This window comes from Etheostoma cragini, chromosome 18 (assembly GCF_013103735.1).
Source record: "Etheostoma cragini isolate CJK2018 chromosome 18, CSU_Ecrag_1.0, whole genome shotgun sequence".
Taxonomy (NCBI): domain Eukaryota; kingdom Metazoa; phylum Chordata; class Actinopteri; order Perciformes; family Percidae; genus Etheostoma; species Etheostoma cragini.
The window spans coordinates 16147980-16158810 of NC_048424.1; positions in this window are offsets into that span (position 1 = coordinate 16147980).

Sequence of the window (10831 nt, forward strand, 5' to 3'; positions counted from 1 at the left end):
ACGATTATTATGATATAATTGTAGATTATAAACAAATGTTGTGCCTTTTGTCAAAAAGGTATGTTTAAAACAATAATCTTAGAAAAAATTAGAATAAAGGCCTATTTAGCTGCTAGCCATGCTGTACCTTTATCTTCCCCTAATAAAAAAGGGAGCTTTTTGTCCTCATTGTAGGCAGTGAAGTCTGGTATGCATTTTTCAAGTTTTGGGAAATATTTGGTTCTTTAGTCTTCATATTTGGGACATGTACTTGGGAAATGTAATTCTGGTAGGACATCCTGGCGGCAGTGCAAAAAGACACGTTCCTCTCTTGGCCTCAATTGGTTTTCAACTTCCAGCTCCCGATCGCTACTGTATTGTGTAAAAATATGTTTTCTTTTGGATTCTTTGTTTTAAGGACATTTGGCCTGTTAGATATGTCTGTTCAAGGGTTGATAACAGAGGAGTTTGAGTTGAATTTTCTTTTCTTTCTCTTTCTCTCTCTATTACTGTTTTGGACTTTATGTGACAATTAAATTGGGCTCTATTGTTATTTTTTTTTAAAGAATTATTGTCTGTAACTATTAACTGGGCTGTGGAAAGGCCTATCAGGAAGATAAGTCAAATAAGCATATAAAGTGGGAATAATATGGACATAGCTGACATAGTGGCTCTGAAGCCCTCCACTGTAAGTCACACAGATCAGGTAAAGAAATATAGGGCAGTTTTTCTCAAATGGGGGTACGCGTGCCCCTAGGGGTACTTTGGAGGATTGCAGGTGCTATGTTGTAAAATGTTTATTTTGAATGTATAATTCACGCATAAGTCTTCCTAAAATAATGATACACTATGATAACAAATGCATTTAGTGATCCATTCTAAATATTTGAAATCAATTGAAAGTATTTAAGTGTTTTTTTAAGTTTTAAGTTACAATATCATTGTAAATCAGACACTGATGTTGCAGGGCTGTACTGTACCTCTATAGCTGGTGCTGGACAGGGGGGCACGCACACACACGCACGCACGCACGCACAAACGCACTTGCAAAAGTCATTAAAGCAAAGAAATCTGTGAAACATCACACTATCAAAAGATTAGGAAAAGACAGATAACGACAAAGTTAGATAAGGAAAAAGGTTGGAATATTCACCAGGATGCAGAATTTGACTGGTTTTATCACAACAGCAGCCATATAACTTCCCCAAAGCAAAAGGTCACAGAATAAAAAACAAAAAGGACTCATGATTTAGAGCCACGCAAATATTTTGTATCTAAAATGTCAAAAACATTTAAGCTATATGTACATCTATAGGCTATATATTAGGCAATATGTACACAACGAAATATCCTTTTGAGTCCCTGTATTATGAGATAAGGCAGGTAGATCAGTGCAGTGACATTCATGCAGAGCACTTTCCTCAGCCCCTGACAACTGGCAATGAGGAGGGAAGACACTTAAAAGGACATGCTATTATTAATATAATTAATACTGTAAGCCTCTTTGAGAGCAGAATTAATGTGCTAATAGCTTACAGGTTGTTTGAAGTACATCCGCTATTCTTGCATCTCAGCCTATGGTTCACTTGAAGTTGAACTAGAACAGCGAAGGTGTGAAGTAGTAACGACGGTACTTGGCTGCCCAGCTGCAACCCAAGGGATTTTACAGCTTATGTAGCAGGAGTCAAGTACGTCACATTATCTGAAGAACAAGCGCATTAATTCAATTTAATTCAATTTTATTTAAAGTATCAATTCATAACAAGAGTTATCTCAAGACACTTTACAGATAGAGTAGGTCTAGACCACACTCCAGAATTTACAAGGACCCGACAGTTCTAGTAGTTCCCTCCAGAGCAAGCAACAGTGCGACAGTGGCGTGGAGAAACTTCCTTTTAGGCAGAAACCTCGGACAGACCCAGGCTCTTGGTAGGCGGTGTCTGACGACCGGTTGGGGTTAGAATGAAGGGTGGCAATAACAGTCACAAAAAATAGTAGTTTGTAATAGTTCTTTGCAGTAGTTCATGGCATAGCAGGGCATTAATAGAAGATATAAATATTGACCGGCATGTTCTCGGCAAGGCCTGGTCTATATTAGACTGTACAACTCCCCCACCCTTCACTTTGAGTTTGAAACACTGCCCTCGGGCCGTAGATTTACCGTACCCCGGTTCAAGAGCAATAGGAGTAAAAACTTCTTTGTTCCCTGTGCAATAACTCAACTTTATTGAACATGTAATGTAGACTCTTTCAGAGATTGCTCGTGTAGTTTTGTCTAAAACAGTTTCTGTAAATTGTATGTACAGGAAGCATTTTTTGCTATATCTTGGTATTTTGTCTTTTTTTAATTTACTTTTTCATCGCCTCCTTTTTTGTAAAAGGAAGAGCAGAGTTACGGCAGAGGGGCCACCAAATTTTTGTTAAATGTTTAGAAAAAAATGTAAATCCATTTATCCAACATCATGAAATGTTTCTGAAAATGTACCTTTACATCAATCCGACATATTCTTTAAATTAAAGATATTGTTTTTAATGTAGGCTACACAACGTTGATAATATAGGCTTAATGGCCTACAGCTACGGTAGCCATACAGTACAGCCAAGCTTTAATTCAATTCAATTCAATTTGATTTATATAGCGCCAGATCACAACAACAGTTATCTCAATGTGCTTTCCATAAAGAGCAGGTCTAGACTGTACTCTGATGTTATTTACAGAAACCCAACAGTTCCCCCCAAGAGCAAGCACCAGGCGATAGAGGCAAGGAAAAACTTCCTTTCAGAGGCAGAAACCTCAAGCAGAACCATGGCTCAGGGTGGGGGGGGGGGGGCATCAGCCTCGACCGGGGGGGGGTAAGAGAAAGAGAGAGAAAGAGAGAGAAAGAGAGAGAGAGAGAGAGAGAGACATGGAGAATTGTAGCAGAGGGTGTCGAGCAGGAACGTGGAGGCAGAGGGTGACTCCAACCACAGATCCAGAGCCAGAAAGACCTGCAGGAAGCAATAGGAGGAGAGAGGAGAGGGGCGAGAGAGCACAAGACTCCGGGAAAGGGTAGAAGTCAAGCTAGTAACATGCATTAATGGAATGAGGTTGTATACAGATGGAGAGAAGAAGGAAGCGAGAGGGTCTCAGTGCATCATAGTAAGTCCCCCCAGCAGTCACGGCCTATAGCGGCGTAACTAAGGGGATGGTTCAGGACTCACCTGAGCCAGCCCTAACTGTAAGCTTTATTAAAGAGGAAAGTCTTAAGCCTACTCTTAAATGTGGAGTCGGTGTCTGCCTCCTGAACCCAAACTGGAAACTGGTTCCACAGGAGAGGAGCCTGATAGATGAACGCTCTGGCTCCCATTCTACAATGCTCCGTTTCTCTTTCAGTTAATCATGGGTCCTTGGCCTAAAAAACATTGAAGACGCTGCTCTAAACTAATGACACAAACGTTTTTAAGTGCTCATAATATGATTTTTAGCTTTCCCTTTTTTGTGTTATATATCTTTGTTGTGCACTTTATAGGTTTACAAAGTGAAAAAGGTCAAAGTCCCCCCAAAAGGGAGCATCTCCAATAGAAAACACTGTTCACTAACTGCTCCAAACAGCCCTATTGTAGTCCAGCCTTTATTATTTATTTAGTTAATATTTCAGGACAATGCACTTTGATGAACAATTGTCAATAGTGCAATAGTACACGTAAAAATGCCAGCTTGTAGCCCGAGGGCTAATTTTCGTTACTTCAGAGACTAAAGTGTGTCACTTTGTAACATTTTATAATGCTCGCCTAGCTGCTAGCATGCCTTGCCCTCATACTCTGCTTCTGACTGGCTAGTAGTCCTCACCTTGGTACTGTCAGGGCATGTTGTCATACTCTGCTTCTGACTGGCTAGTAGTCCTCACCTAGGTACTGTCAGGGCATGTTGTCATACTCTGCTTCTGACTGGCTAGTAGTCCTCACCTAGGTACCTGTAAATGAGCATGATATGAACACTTTAAATATGATTCGTTTTTGACTATCTGTTGTCAAAAGCATTTGTATTTGAAATCCCCTGAAGTAAACACCTTCGGAAACCCCCTTCTTCAACCTGGCTTTACCTAACAGTGAAACATGATGCCGGTGGAAAAGGAACAGAGGTTGCAGTGCAAATCTGTCAACTCTAGGGAGCAGTAGACTACAAGCCAATAAATTCCTTCCAGGGATTAACAGATGGTGCTGTATTGCATAAAGCACTCCATCATGCCAAAAGAGACCTGGTAGAAGTGAACTCTTCTGTAATTATATGTCATAAGCATACTCACTGCAGGCCTATATGTAACTAATTGCAAGTTAATTTTTTAGAAAGCACAATCTCAATGAGAAAACTGTCCCTCTGTGTCTGGCAAAATGTGAACTATGTCTCACAGCCATGCACACTTTAATAACTTCTTGAAATACTCTGTCTTCAGAACTAGCCTCCACATCAGTGCATAGTGACATACACACTTTCTACGAGAGTGAAGAAGGGACTAATCAGTAGCCTCAAGCTTAGTTTAAGAATCAGGAGAAAAGTTGTAAGTAGATTTGTTCAAACTTTTAGCATATGCTATATGATTCTCTCCGTATATAAATGTCTGCCTTCAAGCTGAGATTTAAATGACTGGTCAATGTAAAGGGAAATTATGAGATTAAAGTAAGTTATGAAGGGGTTTGGGCTGGTTCCAGAGGAGTGTGTGGGTGGAATACACCTTCTCTGGAAATGGAGAAAACAGAGCAGAAGAATGTCCTAGTCCCAGCATTTAAACATGAGATCATTTCTAAAAAAAAAAAAGAAAAAAGAAAAAGCTAAATGGTGGGTCACTGCAAAATTCACCTTCTGTTTGGGACTTTTAATGCAATTCCCCATGTTATACTGTGGGCACACAGCCCAATAATTAATGATCTCATTCTAGCACCTCAGAGCTGCCAACGTCCAAAAAAACACGGGACACACCTTACAGAGGAGAGATATACTGTACTGTATACTGTACGTACATTTAAAATGTAACATTTAAACTGTAAATTCTTCTTTTTTTAGCTCTGCATTTTATATTCAATTCAATGTTCAATTTGTTTGATAAAAGAATGTTGGAAATTATTTCCTTTCATTTATTTTATATCCAAAAAGCAGTTTGTTTTTATTTGAGCGGAAAGCAGCAGAAATGAAGAACTGAGATTTATTTATCGTGAGTAATATCGTTATGATACCCGACGTTATCGCATGTTTTTCTCATATCATGCAGACATATATTGTGCCATATTCTTGTTCCATGCACCAATTGTAGGTGCCTCAATTTTCTTCCAGATGAGAGCTGTATCCCCTTTTGCCTGCAGTAAAACCAATACATTTATATATTTTTTGTTTTTTGTTTTTTTACAATTTCTTTGATGTTTTGCACTCGCGGGTAGTCTACAACTTTTGTTTAGCAAGTCTCCCGCCCTCCCCCCCAACGAACCCCCCCAAAAAGATTCTCTTAAACATCTGACACATTATGTCATTTGTGTAATACGTAACATGTTGGTGTGCAATATGTAAGTTATTTGGGTCTTGCACTATGTCAGTTGTGCAATGTGTTACATGTGCAATTCGTAGGTGATGTGGGTTATGCATGCATCATGTCATTTGTGCAATACGTAGGCTATTGAAGATGTGCAATATGTTAGTCGTGCAATACGTAGGCTATTTGATTTGTTCATTATATCATTTGAGCAACACATTGGCTATTAGGGTTGGGCAATGTGTTAGTTTTTCAAAATCGTATTGTGTAAGGGCTGTGCTGCACTTATTGCAGAGAATGCAGCAGACAGGGCTGTTCAATTAAAAATTGCCAATGAAAGGAGTAGTTAATTGGCTTACTATATAGGTACCTGTCTAATGTACATGAAAGCATGTTTGTGTTGCATCACAGTTTGTGCTGAGAGATGCTTATTTCCTGCATTTTGTGTTGTCTTTGTAAAAACAAATTTCCCTTTGGGACAATAAAGCATATCTTATCTTATCTCACACTATAGGAGCAAAAAAACAAGAAAAACTCAAATCTAATTATATGGCAGTATCACATGTACAGAACAAGGGCTCCTCCAGCAAAGCCGTGATACTCATAAATACATACTACAATAAAACCACCTTTGCTATCAACATCTAAAACGGGTCTCAGTTCTGTCCCCTTCTGGGATTCACCACTTATTTTAAATTCAGGTATCCTGTCCTGCATGATCCCTCTGCAGAAGCTCCCCTATATCTCCTTTTTTATTATATTGGTCAAATGGTTTCCATATTTTCTCATACATCCCCAATTTTATTTTAACATATAGATTAATCTCTCCTTTGAATTGCACCATATTCTTGATCCAAGCACCAATTATAAGGGCCTCCATTTTCTTCCAGATGAGAGCTACAGTCCTCTTGGCCTGCTGTATAGGGAAACAAATACATTTATTTTCCTGGGGTTCCAGATTAAGGTTTGTTATTATGGATGTTATTATGGGTTTTTGTGGATATGGATTAATTTTTTGGTCCACAGTTACAGGTTTGTGTCAGTGTAGTGTGTCAGCACAGTTTAGGTGAAGCTAGTTCTACATTAATACAAAGGTAAAAATAAAAACAACTACCTTAACAGGTCTCACCATTTTGTGCTAAGTAAGTTATTAAATCAACCCGGTTACTAGAATCAGAATCAGAACAGGATTTATTATCAAGTAAGTAACACTCAGATGGAATTGGCCTTGGTCGTTGGTGTATACGTGAACAAATTGTTAAATAACATAAAGTCGAAAATGATTTCCTTTAATGTGTTTTACAGTCAGCAAGCAGTTTTTGTATTCAAACAGAACACTTAAAGCACCAGAAATGAGTATCCTTCAATATCTGCTCATTTATCACAAGTAATATTGTGAAATTAAATGTTAACACATGTCACATATTTTCCTCATATCGTGGAGCCATGAAATGTGGAACTATTTTTTTTTTCCCATCCTACGTGCAGTGTGTGCCGTGTGTATCTTCCATTTCTCTCCGTCATGCTGGTTTGCAGCAGTGTAAGCAGACTGCTCTCTTTAACAGATTGGAGTCAGATTGGCTCCATGCACACACCCAACAACCAGATGCTCTGTGGTTTATGTTGCTGTGTGATGGCCGGGGAATCCTGAATGATGTCATTCACAGGGCCGTAATGCTTTAGGAACATGCTCCGTTCCTGAAACAGACCGTGAGCATCCTGTGGGATGGGGGCCAGAACCAGCTCTAACAGCCTGTTTATATCGTCCCATTCAGCTCTCTACGACCCTCCAACAAATCAAAGTCTAAAGTGGCTTTTAAACCAGAGATGTGGCTAACTGAGTTTTCAAAGGCTTTGATATTAACCCTTATGATGTCTCTTTCTTTCTCTATTTCTTTCTTTCTTTCTTTCTTTCTTTCTTTCTTTCTTTCTTTCTTTCTTTCTTTCTTTCTTTCTTTCTTTCTTTCTTTCTTTCATTTATCCTAAAGGATATAAAAAAACTGAACAAAACAATTAAAACAATTAGAACTTACCAAAGACCAAAAAAAATGATAAAAGGGATAAGTTTGGGAAGGAGCAGGCAAAGGCACACAGCTTATTAGGTCCTGACCCTACATCGCAATTTCATTAATATTATTACAAAACAAATAGATAGCATACAGTCTTTCAGGTCTTACAATAACTTACAACAATACAACTATATACAACATTACAATTCCATTCCTGTGTTTCGGTCTATTTCTTTCTGTATTGGTCAAGTATTGATTTCTTTCATATATTTTTGAACTAAAAGAAATTATGGCTCTGTTTGATGTCACTGTTCAGTCCATTCGATAATGTCACCCCACAAATGAAACACACATGCTTTCAATTGCAGTTTAAACAACAGGTTGTTTGAACATAAATTGTCCTCTTAGATGATATCCCCAACGGCCCTTTTATTAAACTCTGTAAATTAAATTACCAATTTTACCAATTAAATTATGGTAAACATAAATTGGGCAGTTTTGAATGCAACAATGTCGATAAATGTGTTACATTCTACAAAGACTTTAAAAAGTAGGATGATTAACAAAAGTGAGGCATGAATGTAGTTTTTATTTTTTTTATTTTGTACATACTGTATGTGTGTAAATATAAATACAGAAATAAATGATAATACATTTTTGAAGATTGATAATATCCTGAGGGACCTAAGAACAAAATAAGAATAAAATAGAAGGTAAAAAGGGTCGTTGTAATAAGCAAATCCTTCAACCTAAACTTTTTCGAGTATTAATTATTACGAGTTAAGTTACTAAGGTGACACTTTTTTTTAACCATTTGTGCTGGGAATTCACGTGATTGATTGAAATAAACTAAACTAAACTAAATTTTACGTCGAGCATGCAACTTGTTTTTCTGGGTCAACATTTTTTCAACGTTATGGTTGTCTTTTCAACACTTTTTCCGAAGAAGACGTTTTTTCTGATGTTTTGTCATTTTTTTCCAAGTTTTTTTGTTACTATTTCCGATTTTTTTATTAATTTCTTTTGGGCATTTTCTTTTTTTTTTAATTATTTTAACAATTTTGCTAAACTGTTATGAATGCTATAAAATAGAATAAAACACCCAAATTCAATGAAAGCAGTAAACTGAAAATGGGTCAAATTTGACTCAAGGACAACAGGAGGCTTAAGAATAAGATCACCCCCAAAACTAATATCTGTAAAATAAAATTTTTCAACCTTGTATATGACTCGTAACAGGGTACATCCCAATACTCTCTCCTACCCTACCAAACATGTCCTCACTCCCATCTTGTTAAATACGGACGTTTGGTATTTGTTATTGATGCTAAAAATGTCCTTTAGTGTCAGATCTCACTGCACTTAATATGATATGTGTACATGACACCTGGGATAAGAACGGGGCAGTTGGGTTTAGGAAAAGAAGAACGGGACGGTTGGGTTTAATTAAAGAAGAACGGGACGGTTGGGTTTAATTAAAGAAGAACGGGACGGTTGGGTTTAATTAAAGAAGAACGTGACGGTTGGGTTTAATTAAAGAAGAACGTGACGGTTGGGTTTAATTAAAGAAGAACGTGACGGTTGGGTTTAATTAAAGAAGAACGGGACGGTTGGGTTTAATTAAAGAAGAACGTGACGGTTGGGTTTAGGTAAAGAAAAACGGGACGGTTGGGTTTAGTAAAAGAAGAAAGCAACGGTTGGGTTTAGGAAACGTGACACACGGGACATGAACCTCCTGGGGGAAAGTCCTGTGTTGTTTGACCCATCCACCCGCCCAACCAACCTCCCTTCACAGATTTTCTGGCTTTCATACTACTCGCTACGATTGTCACTCCTAATGCCACGTCATCTTCAAGTGCCGTGTAGCTGCTGCTCTTCCGGTGCATTCTCCACACACGCTGAAGGACGCTTTTTATGTTGTATCAGACGCTGGAAGCCACTGCCCAAACGTCCGTATTTTACGGGTTGGCCTACACCCTACCCCCCTTGTTTTTTAATATTTGTATTACTTTTTTTATTGGTTCTGTTCTTTATTGATTCTGTTATTTCTTTTTCTTTTTTTCTCTCTTCTGATTCATGTTCTGTTTTTGGTTTATTAGTATTTAGTAGCTATTTATTTCATTGTAAATTGTAAGAAAGACAAAATAAACGCGTGCTTGATAACATGTGCTTTGTCTAAAAGGAAAAGTGAAAGTTCCTTAGTCTAATTTCATGACTTCAAAGCGTAGCTTCCCTGACTAAATGTAGGTCATATTTCCACAGTGGATAAGTATTGTGAGACTACCTCTTTGAATTGTAATCAAGTTGCGGTCCATAAGTAAACACGCGTGTCTCACACACAGTGAACACGTCTCTCTGGTGACTACAAACAGCTGAACTGTTAACTGTGTGGGAAATTTGCTTTGGAGATGTCACTGAACAAAAAGCAAGATGCTTGTTAATCATGATCCTTAATGAGAAATGTCTTACATTCAGAGGTTTACACACACACAAGAATCCAGATTATGCCATTGTTTTGACAATGTGCGTGTGCACTATTATAGCCTGCTGACTCCAATCCATGTATAGGTGATGGAGTGTTATGGAGTCCAACTCGAGTCGCTAGTCTCTTGACTTGTGACTCAGAATGGACTCGCGCATTGACGACTTGGATTTGGACACAGACTTCAAGAATTAATGATATTGGACTCCGGAGTTTCGGACTACTTGTATGTGTAATAGTCCTAATGGAGTACTCAAGTCCTGGACTCTGGACTCGTGAGTTGACTCACACTCAAACTCAGGTAATGGTTGCTTTTGCCCCGCACTTTTGTTTCCTTCACCCTGACAGAGAGCGGCAAAGGTAGCGATGTGCAATATTAATTTACATCAGATTGGGTCCAACTCATTAATCCCAATTTAAAAAAAACATTTGTATTGGTATAGGACATGTGTATGTTGTTAACAAATAAATATACACTCAATAAATGCATCCCTGTGCAAAGAGATAAATACAAAAGAGTATACTCCCAGAGTTATAAACTTTGTCGGCAACATTTATTTGTGACAGAAATTTGTTTTTTATAGGACAAGCTCAAAAATAAATACAAGAACCTAAAAGATACTATAGAAACAGTCTAGAAATATTGACCGTGCAAACATGCAAAATGCAAAAAAAGTGCTAAAAGAAACCTGAATGGAGCAGTTGGATGTTGTCTGTGCATGGTTGTTCAGTGTGGTGATGGTGATGGGGATGAAGGATTATGATGTTTTTCCTTGCAAATGGGACTACAGTGGGTACGGAAAGTATTCAGACCCCTTTAAATTTTTCACTCTTTGTTTCATTGCAGCCATTTTCCAAAA